The sequence below is a fragment of the Ranitomeya variabilis genome, chromosome 6, assembly GCF_051348905.1.
Source record: "Ranitomeya variabilis isolate aRanVar5 chromosome 6, aRanVar5.hap1, whole genome shotgun sequence".
NCBI classification, from domain to species: domain Eukaryota; kingdom Metazoa; phylum Chordata; class Amphibia; order Anura; family Dendrobatidae; genus Ranitomeya; species Ranitomeya variabilis.
In genome coordinates, this window is record NC_135237.1 from 321,241,522 (window position 1) to 321,253,750 (window position 12,229).

The window sequence follows — 12,229 nt, forward strand, 5'->3', positions numbered from 1 at the left end:
ACTCGTACCATCACTGGTTGAGCAAGCATAACCAGGGGTATTGCGTGACGTTGGGCGAAGGCAGAAGACATAAAATTGCCCTCCGCCCCAGAATCCACGCAGAGCTCTACCGAGTGGGAGGATGAGCCAATATTAATTGTCCCCTTAAAGGACAATTTGGAGGCAAACGTCGCCGTGTCTAGTGTACCTCCACCTACTACCACTAGACGCTGACGTTTCCTCGACCGCTGAGAACATCTTGCAGCGCCCCAGAGTCCTGGTCGTTGCAGTACTGTTGCTCCGCCACTAAGGGGGGCTATGGTACGTCTGATGGCACTGAAGGAGTTCACCTGACCAGGTATCACATACACTAATACACTTCACAGTCTGGCCTCCAGGGGGAGCTAAGGGTGCTATGTATTAGGCCACTCCTCACAGTCTGGTAAAACTGGGGGTTAGAAAGGAAGTTAGACAGAAGCTGACTGGGTTGGAACCAGGCAACATCCTGTGGCAGAGGGTGTTGCAGGGGAAGATTCAGCGGGGTCCCTGTCAGGGGTGGGATCCTGACAGAGGCCTAGCGAACAGAAAGAATGTTACGGGACCGCGCCTGCACTTCATTGCGGCGGTACCCCAAGAAAGGACAAGAAGCGAGGTTTATTGTGAAGAGTGAGAAACGAGATCAACGCAACAAGGAGAAAACACCAGTAGGAGTCGTGCTGTAAGATCGAGGCAACATCCTACTGAGGCGCGTAGCCGGTGGCCGGAAACGCCGAGGAAGTACTGGCTCCAAGCCTTACTTCAAACCAATGGCAGGACAGTCAGTTATAGGCGGGCTGTCTCACCTAAATCACCTAAGCAGACATAGGGGGCAACAGTGGGAGAGGGGCGACTCTAGGGTCCTGGAAGAACTCCAGGCCTCCCCATCATATGGGTGCGTGTTGTGAAATTGGATTCTGGGCTCCCCCGGTGGCCACTGGTGGAATTGAACTTGTGTGCATCATCCCCTCTGTTCACCTGCTCCCATCAGGATGTGGGAGTCGCTATATAACCTTGCTCCTCTGTCAGTTTCATGCCGGTCAACAATGTAATCAGAAGCCTTTCTGTGCATGTTCCTGCTACCAGACAACTCTCAGCTAAGTTGGACTTTTGTCCTTGTTTGTTTTTGCTTTTTGTTCCAGTTCACAGCTGCTGTTTCGTTACTGTGTCTGGAAAGCTTTTGTGATCGGAAATTGCCACTCTGGTGTTATGAGTTAATGCTAGAGTCTTAAAGTAATTTCTGGATGGTGTTTTGATAGGGTTTTCAGCTGACCATGAAAGTGCCCTTTCTGTCTTTCTGCTATCTAGTAAGCGGACCTCGATTTTGCTAAACCTATTTTCATACTACGTTTGTCATTTCGTCTTAAATCACCGCCAATATATGTGGGGGCCTCTGTCTGCCTTTTGGGGAAATTTCTCTAGAGGTGAGCCAGGACTGTATTTTCCTCTGCCAGGATTAGTTAGTTCTCCGGCTGGCGCTGGGCATCTAGGGATAAAAAAAAACGTAGGCATGCTACCCGGCTACTTCTAGTTGTGCGGCAGGTTTTAGTTCATGGTCAGTATAGTTTCCATCTTCCAAGAGCTAGTTCTCATATATGCTGGGCTATGTTCTCTCGCCATTGAGAATCATGACAGTTTGACCGGCCCAAAAAGGGTTAAATTACTGCTGAGAAAGGAGAGAAAAAAGAAGTCTGCTACATTTTTTTTTTTTTTTTTTTTTTTCCCTCTAGTTCTGAGTGTGCTCATAATTGAATCACTTGCTAGTCTGCCTATACTGCAGCCTCCCTCTCTTTTTCTCCTTCTAATCCTTGAATGGCTCTGTGTTCACCTGTTTGAAATGGATCTTCAGAGTGTAGCTACAGGTTTGAATAATCTTGCCACGAAAGTACAAAATTTGCAAGATTTTGTTGTTTATGCACCTATGTCTGAGCCTAGAATTCCTTTGCCCGAATTCTTCTCAGGGAATAGATCTCACTTTCAAAATTTTAAAAATAATTGCAAATTGTTTTTGTCCCTGAGGTCTCGCTCTGCCGGAGACCCTGCACAGCAGGTCAGGATTGTAATTTCCTTGCTCCGGGGCGACCCTCAAGACTGGGCTTTTGCATTGGCACCAGGGGATCCTGCGTTGCTCAATGTGGATGCGTTTTTTCTGGCCTTGGGGTTGCTTTATGAGGAACCTCATTTAGAGCTCCAGGCGGAAAAGGCCTTGATGTCCCTATCTCAGGGGCAAGATGAAGCTGAAATATACTGCCAAAAATTCCGCAAATGGTCTGTGCTTACTCAGTGGAATGAGTGCGCCCTGGCGGCGATTTTCAGAGAAGGTCTCTCTGATGCCATTAAGGATGTTATGGTGGGGTTCCCTGTGCCTGCGGGTCTGAATGAGTCCATGACGATGGCTATTCAGATCGATAGGCGTCTGCGGGAGCGCAAACCTGTGCACCATTTGGCGGTGTCTACTGAGAAAACGCCAGAAAATATGCAATGTGATAGAATTCTGTCCAGAAGCGAGCGGCAGAATTTTAGACGAAAAAATGGGTTGTGCTTCTATTGTGGTGATTCAACTCATGTTATATCAGCATGCTCTAAGCGTACTAAGAAGCCTGACAAGTCTGTTTCAATTAGCACTTTACAGTCTAAGTTTATTCTATCTGTGACCCTGATTTGTTCTTTATCATCTATTACCGCGGACGCCTATGTCGACTCTGGCGCCGCTTTGAGTCTTATGGATTGGTCCTTTGCCAAACGCTGTGGGTATGATTTGGAGCCATTGGAGGCTCCGATACCTCTGAAAGGGATTGACTCCACCCCATTGGCTAGTAATAAACCACAATACTGGACACAAGTGACTATGCGTGTTAATCCGGATCACCAGGAGATTATTCGCTTTCTGGTGCTGTATAATCTACATGATGTTTTGGTGCTAGGATTGCCATGGCTGCAATCTCATAACCCAGTCCTCGACTGGAAAGCTATGTCTGTGTTAAGCTGGGGATGTAAAGGGACTCATGGGGACGTACCTTTGGTTTCCATTTCATCATCTATTCCCTCTGAGATTCCTGAATTCTTGTCTGACTTTCGTGACGTTTTTGAAGAACCCAAGCTTGGTTCACTACCTCCGCACCGGGAGTGCGATTGTGCCATAGACTTGATTCCGGGTAGTAAATACCCTAAGGGTCGTTTATTTAATCTGTCTGTGCCTGAACACGCTGCTATGCGAGAATATATAAAGGAGTCCTTGGAAAAGGGACATATTCGTCCTTCGTCATCTCCCTTAGGAGCCGGTTTTTTCTTTGTGTCTAAGAAAGACGGCTCTTTGAGGCCGTGTATTGATTATCGACTTTTGAATAAAATCACGGTTAAATATCAATATCCGTTACCACTGCTTACTGATTTGTTTGCTCGTATAAAGGGGGCCAAGTGGTTCTCTAAGATTGATCTCCGTGGGGCGTATAATTTGGTGCGAATCAAGCAAGGGGATGAGTGGAAAACCGCATTTAATACGCCCGAGGGCCATTTTGAGTATTTGGTGATGCCTTTTGGTCTTTCAAATGCCCCTTCAGTCTTCCAGTCCTTTATGCATGACATTTTCCGCGATTATTTGGATAAATTTATGATTGTGTATCTGGATGATATTCTGATTTTTTCGGATGACTGGGACTCTCATGTCCAGCAGGTCAGGAGGGTTTTTCAGGTTTTGCGGTCTAATTCCTTGTGTGTGAAGGGTTCTAAATGCGTTTTTGGGGTTCAAAAGATTTCCTTCTTGGGATACATTTTTTCCCCCTCTTCCATCGAGATGGATCCTGTCAAGGTTCAGGCTATTTGTGATTGGACGCAACCCTCTTCTCTTAAGAGTCTGCAGAAATTTTTGGGCTTTGCTGACTTTTATCGCCGATTTATTGCTGGTTTTTCTGATGTTGTTAAACCATTGACTGATTTGACTAAGAAGGGTGCTGATGTTGCTGATTGGTCCCCTGATGCTGTGGAGGCCTTTCGGGAGCTTAAGCGCCGCTTTTCTTCCGCCCCAGTGTTACGTCAGCCTGATGTTGCTCTTCCTTTTCAGGTTGAGGTCGACGCTTCTGAAATCGGAGCTGGGGCGGTGTTGTCGCAGAGAAGTTCCGACTGCTCCGTGATGAGACCTTGTGCTTTTTTTTCCCGTAAATTTTCGCCCGCCGAGCGGAATTATGATATTGGGAATCGGGAGCTTTTGGCCATGAAGTGGGCTTTTGAGGAGTGGCGTCACTGGCTTGAGGGGGCCAGACATCAGGTGGTGGTATTGACTGACCACAAAAATTTAATTTACCTTGAGTCTGCCAGGCGCCTGAATCCTAGACAGGCGCGCTGGTCGTTGTTTTTCTCTCGGTTTAATTTTGTGGTGTCATACCTACCGGGTTCTAAGAATGTTAAGGCGGATGCCCTTTCTAGGAGTTTTGAGCCTGACTCCCCTGGTAATTCTGAGCCCACAGGTATCCTTAAGGATGGAGTGATATTGTCTGCCGTTTCTCCAGACCTGCGGCGGGCCTTGCAGGAGTTTCAGGCGGATAGACCTGATCGTTGCCCACCTGGTAGACTGTTTGTTCCTGATGATTGGACCAGTAGAGTCATCTCTGAGGTTCATTCTTCTGCGTTGGCAGGTCATCCTGGAATTTTTGGTACCAGGGATTTGGTGGCAAGGTCCTTCTGGTGGCCTTCCCTGTCACGAGATGTGCGAGGCTTTGTGCAGTCTTGTGACGTTTGTGCTCGGGCCAAGCCTTGTTGTTCTCGGGCTAGTGGATTGTTGTTACCCTTGCCTATCCCGAAGAGACCTTGGACGCACATCTCGATGGATTTTATTTCGGATCTGCCTGTTTCTCAGAAGATGTCTGTCATCTGGGTGGTGTGTGACCGTTTCTCTAAGATGGTCCATCTGGTTCCCTTGCCTAAGTTGCCTTCTTCTTCCGAGTTGGTTCCTCTGTTTTTTCAAAATGTTGTTCGTTTGCATGGTATTCCGGAGAATATCGTTTCTGACAGAGGGACCCAATTCGTGTCTAGATTTTGGCGGGCATTCTGTGCTAGGATGGGCATAGATTTGTCTTTTTCGTCTGCTTTCCATCCTCAGACTAATGGCCAGACCGAGCGGACTAATCAGACCTTGGAGACATATTTGAGGTGTTTTGTGTCTGCGGATCAGGATGATTGGGTTGCTTTTTTGCCTTTGGCGGAGTTCGCCCTCAATAATCGGGCCAGCTCTGCCACCTTGGTGTCCCCGTTTTTCTGTAATTCGGGGTTTCATCCTCGATTTTCCTCCGGTCAAGTGGAATCTTCGGATTGTCCTGGAGTGGATGCTGTGGTGGAGAGGTTGCATCAGATTTGGGGGCAGGTGGTGGACAATTTGAAGTTGTCCCAGGAGAAGACTCAGCTTTTTGCCAACCGCCGTCGTCGTGTTGGTCCTCGGCTCTGTGTTGGGGACTTGGTGTGGTTGTCTTCTCGTTTTGTCCCTATGAGGGTCTCTTCTCCTAAGTTTAAGCCTCGGTTCATCGGCCCGTACAAGATATTGGAGATTCTTAACCCTGTGTCCTTCCGTTTGGACCTCCCTGCATCCTTTTCTATTCATAATGTTTTTCATCGGTCATTATTGCGCAGGTATGAGGTACCGGTTGTGCCTTCCGTTGAGCCTCCTGCTCCGGTGTTGGTTGAGGGTGAGTTGGAGTACGTTGTGGAAAAGATCTTGGACTCTCGTGTTTCCAGACGGAAACTCCAGTATCTGGTCAAATGGAAGGGATACGGTCAGGAGGATAATTCTTGGGTCACTGCCTCTGATGTTCATGCCTCCGATCTTGTCCGTGCCTTTCATAGGGCTCATTCTGATCGCCCTGGTGGTTCTGGTGAGGGTTCGGTGCCCCCTCCTTGAGGGGGGGGTACTGTTGTGAAATTGGATTCTGGGCTCCCCCGGTGGCCACTGGTGGAATTGAACTTGTGTGCATCATCCCCTCTGTTCACCTGCTCCCATCAGGATGTGGGAGTCGCTATATAACCTTGCTCCTCTGTCAGTTTCATGCCGGTCAACAATGTAATCAGAAGCCTTTCTGTGCATGTTCCTGCTACCAGACAACTCTCAGCTAAGTTGGACTTTTGTCCTTGTTTGTTTTTGCTTTTTGTTCCAGTTCACAGCTGCTGTTTCGCTACTGTGTCTGGAAAGCTTTTGTGATCGGAAATTGCCACTCTGGTGTTATGAGTTAATGCTAGAGTCTTAAAGTAATTTCTGGATGGTGTTTTGATAGGGTTTTCAGGTGACCATGAAAGTGCCCTTTCTGTCTTTCTGCTATCTAGTAAGCGGACCTCGATTTTGCTAAACCTATTTTCATACTACGTTTGTCATTTCGTCTTAAATCACCGCCAATATATGTGGGGGCCTCTGTCTGCCTTTTGGGGAAATTTCTCTAGAGGTGAGCCAGGACTGTATTTTCCTCTGCCAGGATTAGTTAGTTCTCCGGCTGGCGCTGGGCATCTAGGGATAAAAAAAAACGTAGGCATGCTACCCGGCTACTTCTAGTTGTGCGGCAGGTTTTAGTTCATGGTCAGTATAGTTTCCATCTTCCAAGAGCTAGTTCTCATATATGCTGGGCTATGTTCTCTCGCCATTGAGAATCATGACAGGTGCGTCCTAGCCATATCATCTGGGGGACGGAGAAGAACATCAGAATCAGTTGTGAGGGAACATCAGAAACAGGCACAACAGTTGTGAGGACTATCCCGTGGTGCTCAGCAGGGAAGGACTACAACACACAAGCGCTAGAAGGAAGGCACAGATTTCCACCTGCAAAGGGAACTCTGGAGGTGCCATCGGACCGGCCGGTCTCAGACAGCCCTGTTAACCGTACTCTTGATTGAGGATCCTGAAGCCTTCAGTAAAGAGGTAAAGAGACTGCAACCCTGTGTCCTCGTTATTCATCGCACCCTGCACCACACATTATCACTCTCAACTTTTACTGGACGCCCCTTAGCAGGGTCATGGACCGTGTCTAGCCACAGTGACAATCCCAGAACCGAGACAGAGAGGCCCGGTACCGGGTACCCCTCGGCCCTGCGACAGTGGGGGCGCTCCAACCTGGTGGCAAGATGTCCTGGCTGCTGGCAAACATGACAAACCTGGAGTGCACGAGCAGTCCGGGACTTAAAACCCGCTCGTGACACTTCCATGGCCTCATGTGACTCAGGTACCATGACCAGAGATTCGAGAGGTTTGGCAAAGGTGGGAGCCAGCCAAAACCCCTGCCTACACTGGGCTTGCTCTAACCTCCGCTCGTTAAAACAGAGGTCAATTCGAGTAGAGACCGATATTAACTCCTCCAGTGTGGCAGAAATCTCCCTAGTGGCCAGCGCGTCCTTAACGTGATCAGCCAGGCCCCTCCAAAATTTGGGGATAAGGGCTTTATCCGACCACTCCAGCTCAGAAGCCAGAGTCCGAAATCGGATGGCAAAATGGCTGACCATGGACTCACCCTGAGTTAATGCCAGCAGTTGGAGTGCCGTGTCATGGGTGACTTGAGGTCCTAAAAAGACCTGTTTCAGAGTGCTCAGAAACCGCGGAGCACTCTGCACCACATGATCGCCACGCTCCCACAGCGGCGTAGCCCACTCCAACACCCTGTCCGACAAGAGAGACAGAATAAATCCCACCTTAGCCCGCTCAGTAGGGAAACGTGCAGCCAGGAGCTCGAGATGAATAGAGCACTGACTCACGAAACCCCTACAAGATTTGCTGTCTCCCGAAAATTTTTCTGGCAGTGAGAGGCGAGATAATGTCAGAACAGGGATGGCAGTGGACAAGGTAGCTGCAGCCACGCTAGCAGCCTGTACAGCAACTGCGGTAACATCCACAGCTGGGGTTGAGCTCTCGAGAGCCGCCAACCTACCCTCCAGCTGCTGGATATACCGCAAAGTTTGCTGAATGTCCGCCATTTACTAGCCAGACCCTGGCGCTAGTATTATGTTACGGCTAGCGGAACGCACCGAATAAATAGAGATGTTTTTATTGACATTGGTGCGTTCGCAGCCCGGGGTCCACCGTGCAGGAGTACCTGCTGCTAGCAACGGCGGCACGATATGGCGGTATGGACTAACTCAGTTACTTCACCGAGTAGTCGTGAAAGAAAAGCACTGTGCCCTGTTAGGCTTCACAGAGGCACAGGCTAACTGCCCACACAGAGAGCAGTCAGTGGTCACGCATGCACACAAAACTCCTCGCCGGAGGTGCCAGCATTCTAGGGGCTTATTTCAGCCGGGACCCTGAACACATTCAAACACAAACTCCTCGCCGGAGGTGCCAGCATTCTAGGGGCTTATTTCAGCCGGGACCCTGAACACATTCAAACACAAACTCCTCGCCGGAGGTGCCAGCATTCTAGGGGCTTATTTCAGCCAGGGCCCTGAACACATACTCTCGTGACCACACTGGCGCAAAGCACTTAACAAAGAACAATAAAATCGCATGGCTGTGCGGTCATGCGAACCTTAAATAGCTGCAGCACATACAGGACCTTCCTAGAAGGACCAATGAGAAGCTACACCAGAGCGTGAACACCTACAGGACCTTCCTGAAGGAGCCAATGACCTTAGCTGCAGTATCAGATCATGTGACCCTCGATCTCCACTGAGAGATCTTACTCTGGGCATGCTCAGAACGAGCAAAGAAGGAATTAGACCCAGAAGCATCTGCTCGCCGCTGCCCAGCACCGACTTCAGTGGCAGAAGCAGGAAAGGCAGCAGTAACTCTTAGCACAGAGTCAGACTGAGCGAGATGTTGGGACTGACGTCTCCGCTGAGCAGGCTCCACTGCGGCAGGAGAAGAATGGGAGACCGCAGTGGAGATGGACCGAGATTCCCCCTGTGCAGAGGAGGGAACTCGACCCCTAACATGAAGTTTTTCAACACTTCATAAATGATGTATTCTCACATGTTCTGGGGAAATTCGTTATTGTGTACCTAGATGACATTCTCATTTATTCATGCGACCGTGATACTCATCTAGAGCAGGTGTTACAGCTTCTCAGGGAAAATAAGCTCTATGCAAAACTTGAGAAATGTGTATTTTCGGTTCAGGAGTTGCCTTTCTTGGGTTATATTGTGTCTGCTTCAGGGTTTAAAATGGACGCCGCTAAGGTGCAAGCGGTGCTGCATTGGGAACGGCCTGATAACCTAAAAGCACTCCAGCGATTCCTTGGGTTTTCCAGAAAGTTTATCAAAGATTTTTCTACCATTGCTAAACCGCTTACTGACATGACGAAAAAGGGTACCAATTTCTCTGCCTGGCCTCAGGCTGCTGTGCGCGCATTTGAATTTCTGAAGAACAGTTTTGCTTCGGCCCCCATTCTGGTGCAACCGGACGTATCAAAACCATTTACCGTGGAAGTCAATGCGTCTGAGGTTGGAGTGGGGGCGGTGCTGTCACAAGGCTCATCCTTGGGTGAGTTGCGTCCTTGCGCCTACTTTTCCAAGAAGCTGTCGTCTGCCGAACGTAATTACGATATCGGCAACAGGGAGTTGTTGGCTATCAAGTTGGCTTTTGAGGAATGGCGACACTTTTTGGAGGGGTCGGTCCATCAGGTTACAGTTATCACCGACCATAAAAATCTGCTGTATTTGGAGTCAGCCAAGCGTCTGTCCCCCAGGCAGGCTCGCTGGGCATTGTTTTTCACGCGGTTCAACTTTTTTGTTACGTACTGACCTGGGTCTAAGAACACTAAGGCGGATGCTTTGTCCAGGTGTTTTCTGGGGGGAGAACCTCGGGGAGATCCGGTACACATCCTCCAAAAGGGTGTAGTGGTCTTGGCTCTCATGACCGAGGTTGAGTCTGAGATTGCCAAGGCTCAGGAGGAGGTACCACCAGAGCTTCCCATTAACAAATCGTTTGTACTGCTCCATCTTTGCCTAAAGGTGTTGGGTGAGCATCATGATGCTGTCCTGGCTGGCCATCCAGGGGTTAGGGGTACCTTGGAGTTGGTGTCACGTCGGTTTTGGTGGCCCAAAATCCGACAGGACGTGGTCTCGTACGCATCAGCATGTACCACGTGCGCTAGGGCTAAGACATCCCACTCTCGTCCTGCTGGCACACTACATCCTCTCGGGGTACCCAGTAGGCCATGGACGGAGATTTCCATGGATTTTATCACAGATTTGCCCTCCTCTGCTGGGAACACGGTCATTCTGGTGGTTGTTGATCGGTTCTCAAAGATGTTGCATTTTGTATCTTTGCCTTCATTGCCTAACACTAAGACTCTGGCTCAGGTTTTTGTGCAGGAGGTGGTCAGACTTCACAGGGTCCCGTCTGACATCGTGTCTGATAGGGGTAATCAGTTTGTGGCAAAATTTTGGAAAGCTTTTTGCTCACGGCTGGGGATCAAGTTGTCGCATTCTTCTGCGTTTCATCCTCAGTCAAATGGTCAGACCGAGCGTATGAACCAGAATTGGGAGCAGTACTTACGCTGTTTTGTTTCTGACAATCAGGAGGAGTGGTCGACGTTCCTTCCTTTGGCTGAGTTTGCTATAAATAATCACCATCAGGAATCGTCTGGGGAGTCCCCGTTCTTTTGAGTTTATGGGCTCCATCCTCAGTTTTGTACTCTGCTTCAGGGGGGCTCTACTGGCATCCCGGAGGAGGACCAGTTAGGAGCACAACTGTCATCCGTTTGGAGGAGAGTGAAACAGCGCTTGCTAAGCATAGGTGCAAGGTACAAACGAGTGGCTGACAGTAAACGTGTGACAGGTCCGGACCTGAGTGTGGGTGACTGGGTGTGGTTGTCCACAAAAAAACATAAAACTCAAGATTCCATCCTTGAAATTGGGTCCAAGGTTTATTGGTCCATTTAGGGTTGCAGCCATCATTAACCCGGTAGCCTACCGTTTGGCGCTCCCTACGGTATATAAAATACACAAAGGTACACAAAAGGGGGTGGGTTCTGTGGACACGGCGCCTATGCCACCTCCAGTCTTGGTGGGTGGCAATTTGGAGTTTGAAGTCTCCAAGGTGGTTGACTCTCGTGTAGTGCGCCGCACATTACAGTACCTGGTACACTGGCGTGGTTATGGGCCGGAAGAGAGGTCCTGGGTATCAGCCTCGGACATACATGCAGACCTGCTGGTCAGTATGTTTCACCGCCACCATCCGGACAAGCCGGGTCCTATAAGTCGTGAGGACCCTGGGGTCCCTCGTAGAAGGCGGGATACTGTCATGTCGGACGCTGTTCACACTAGGATGTCCGATAGACAGCTGTAATTCCACTTACGTCCACTACACGCTCAGTGGCGTCGGCTAGATTTTATCCAGCTTGCTCGGGGTTAATCTAGCTGGTAATCAGGTTGGAAGCTGGGTCACGCCCACGGCCTTTAAATAGTCAAGCTGGACTTTGGGCGTCGCCGATTATAGCTTGTGCTTTATGCCTAGTGGTTCCGGTCTGGATTGGTGGTCTTGTTGTAGGAATATCGTATCTGGCGGTGTATTATCCTTTGTCATATTCCTCCTTCCTATTTGTATTTGTTTTGCCCTGTGCACATTATAGTGTATTCCTGTGTGTCTGCAGCGTGGTGCGTTTTTCAGTTTTCCCTGTCTGTGCTTTCTGTGGGGATTGGTGTGTGGTCTCTTCACTTGGTGGCAGGTGGTGGTTTCAGCTTAGGGCTGAAACAGGAGTCAGGGTCAGGCCTGGCGGCCCAGACATGCACAGGCATTTAGTATAACTTCGGTGAAAGGGACAGACAGGGTGTCCCTAGCCTGAGGGATATCGCAGGGGCCCGGGTAACCAACCTTAGCCTACCCAGTTCCCCCATGACAACAACATGTTCACACTCCAGGCCAGAAGGGGGAGCTCTGATCCAGCTTGTGGGTGGCTCCCCTATATATATATATATATTCTGGTCTGGAGGGAACGTCAGTTAGTTCCTGTCAGACATACAGAGGGGAAGGAAGCAGAGGGGCCGTGCAGCCACAAGAAGGTGCTGCAGCTCCTGGAAAGAGATAACACAGAAAGACGAACAGATTTGTAGTGAGCGTGCAGGAGGGCGAAGCACAGGCGAGTGACATGTGGAGAGGATAGCTGCGATTGGGCTACATCCCTGCAGAGCGCAGATACCGGTAGCTGGAAGACCGAGGTTGGGAGGGACTCTAGAACTTACAGCAGAAACCAGCAGGACAGCTGGACTTCACGTCACCTGTCTTCCCCAATACCCAGGAGACACAGTGGCA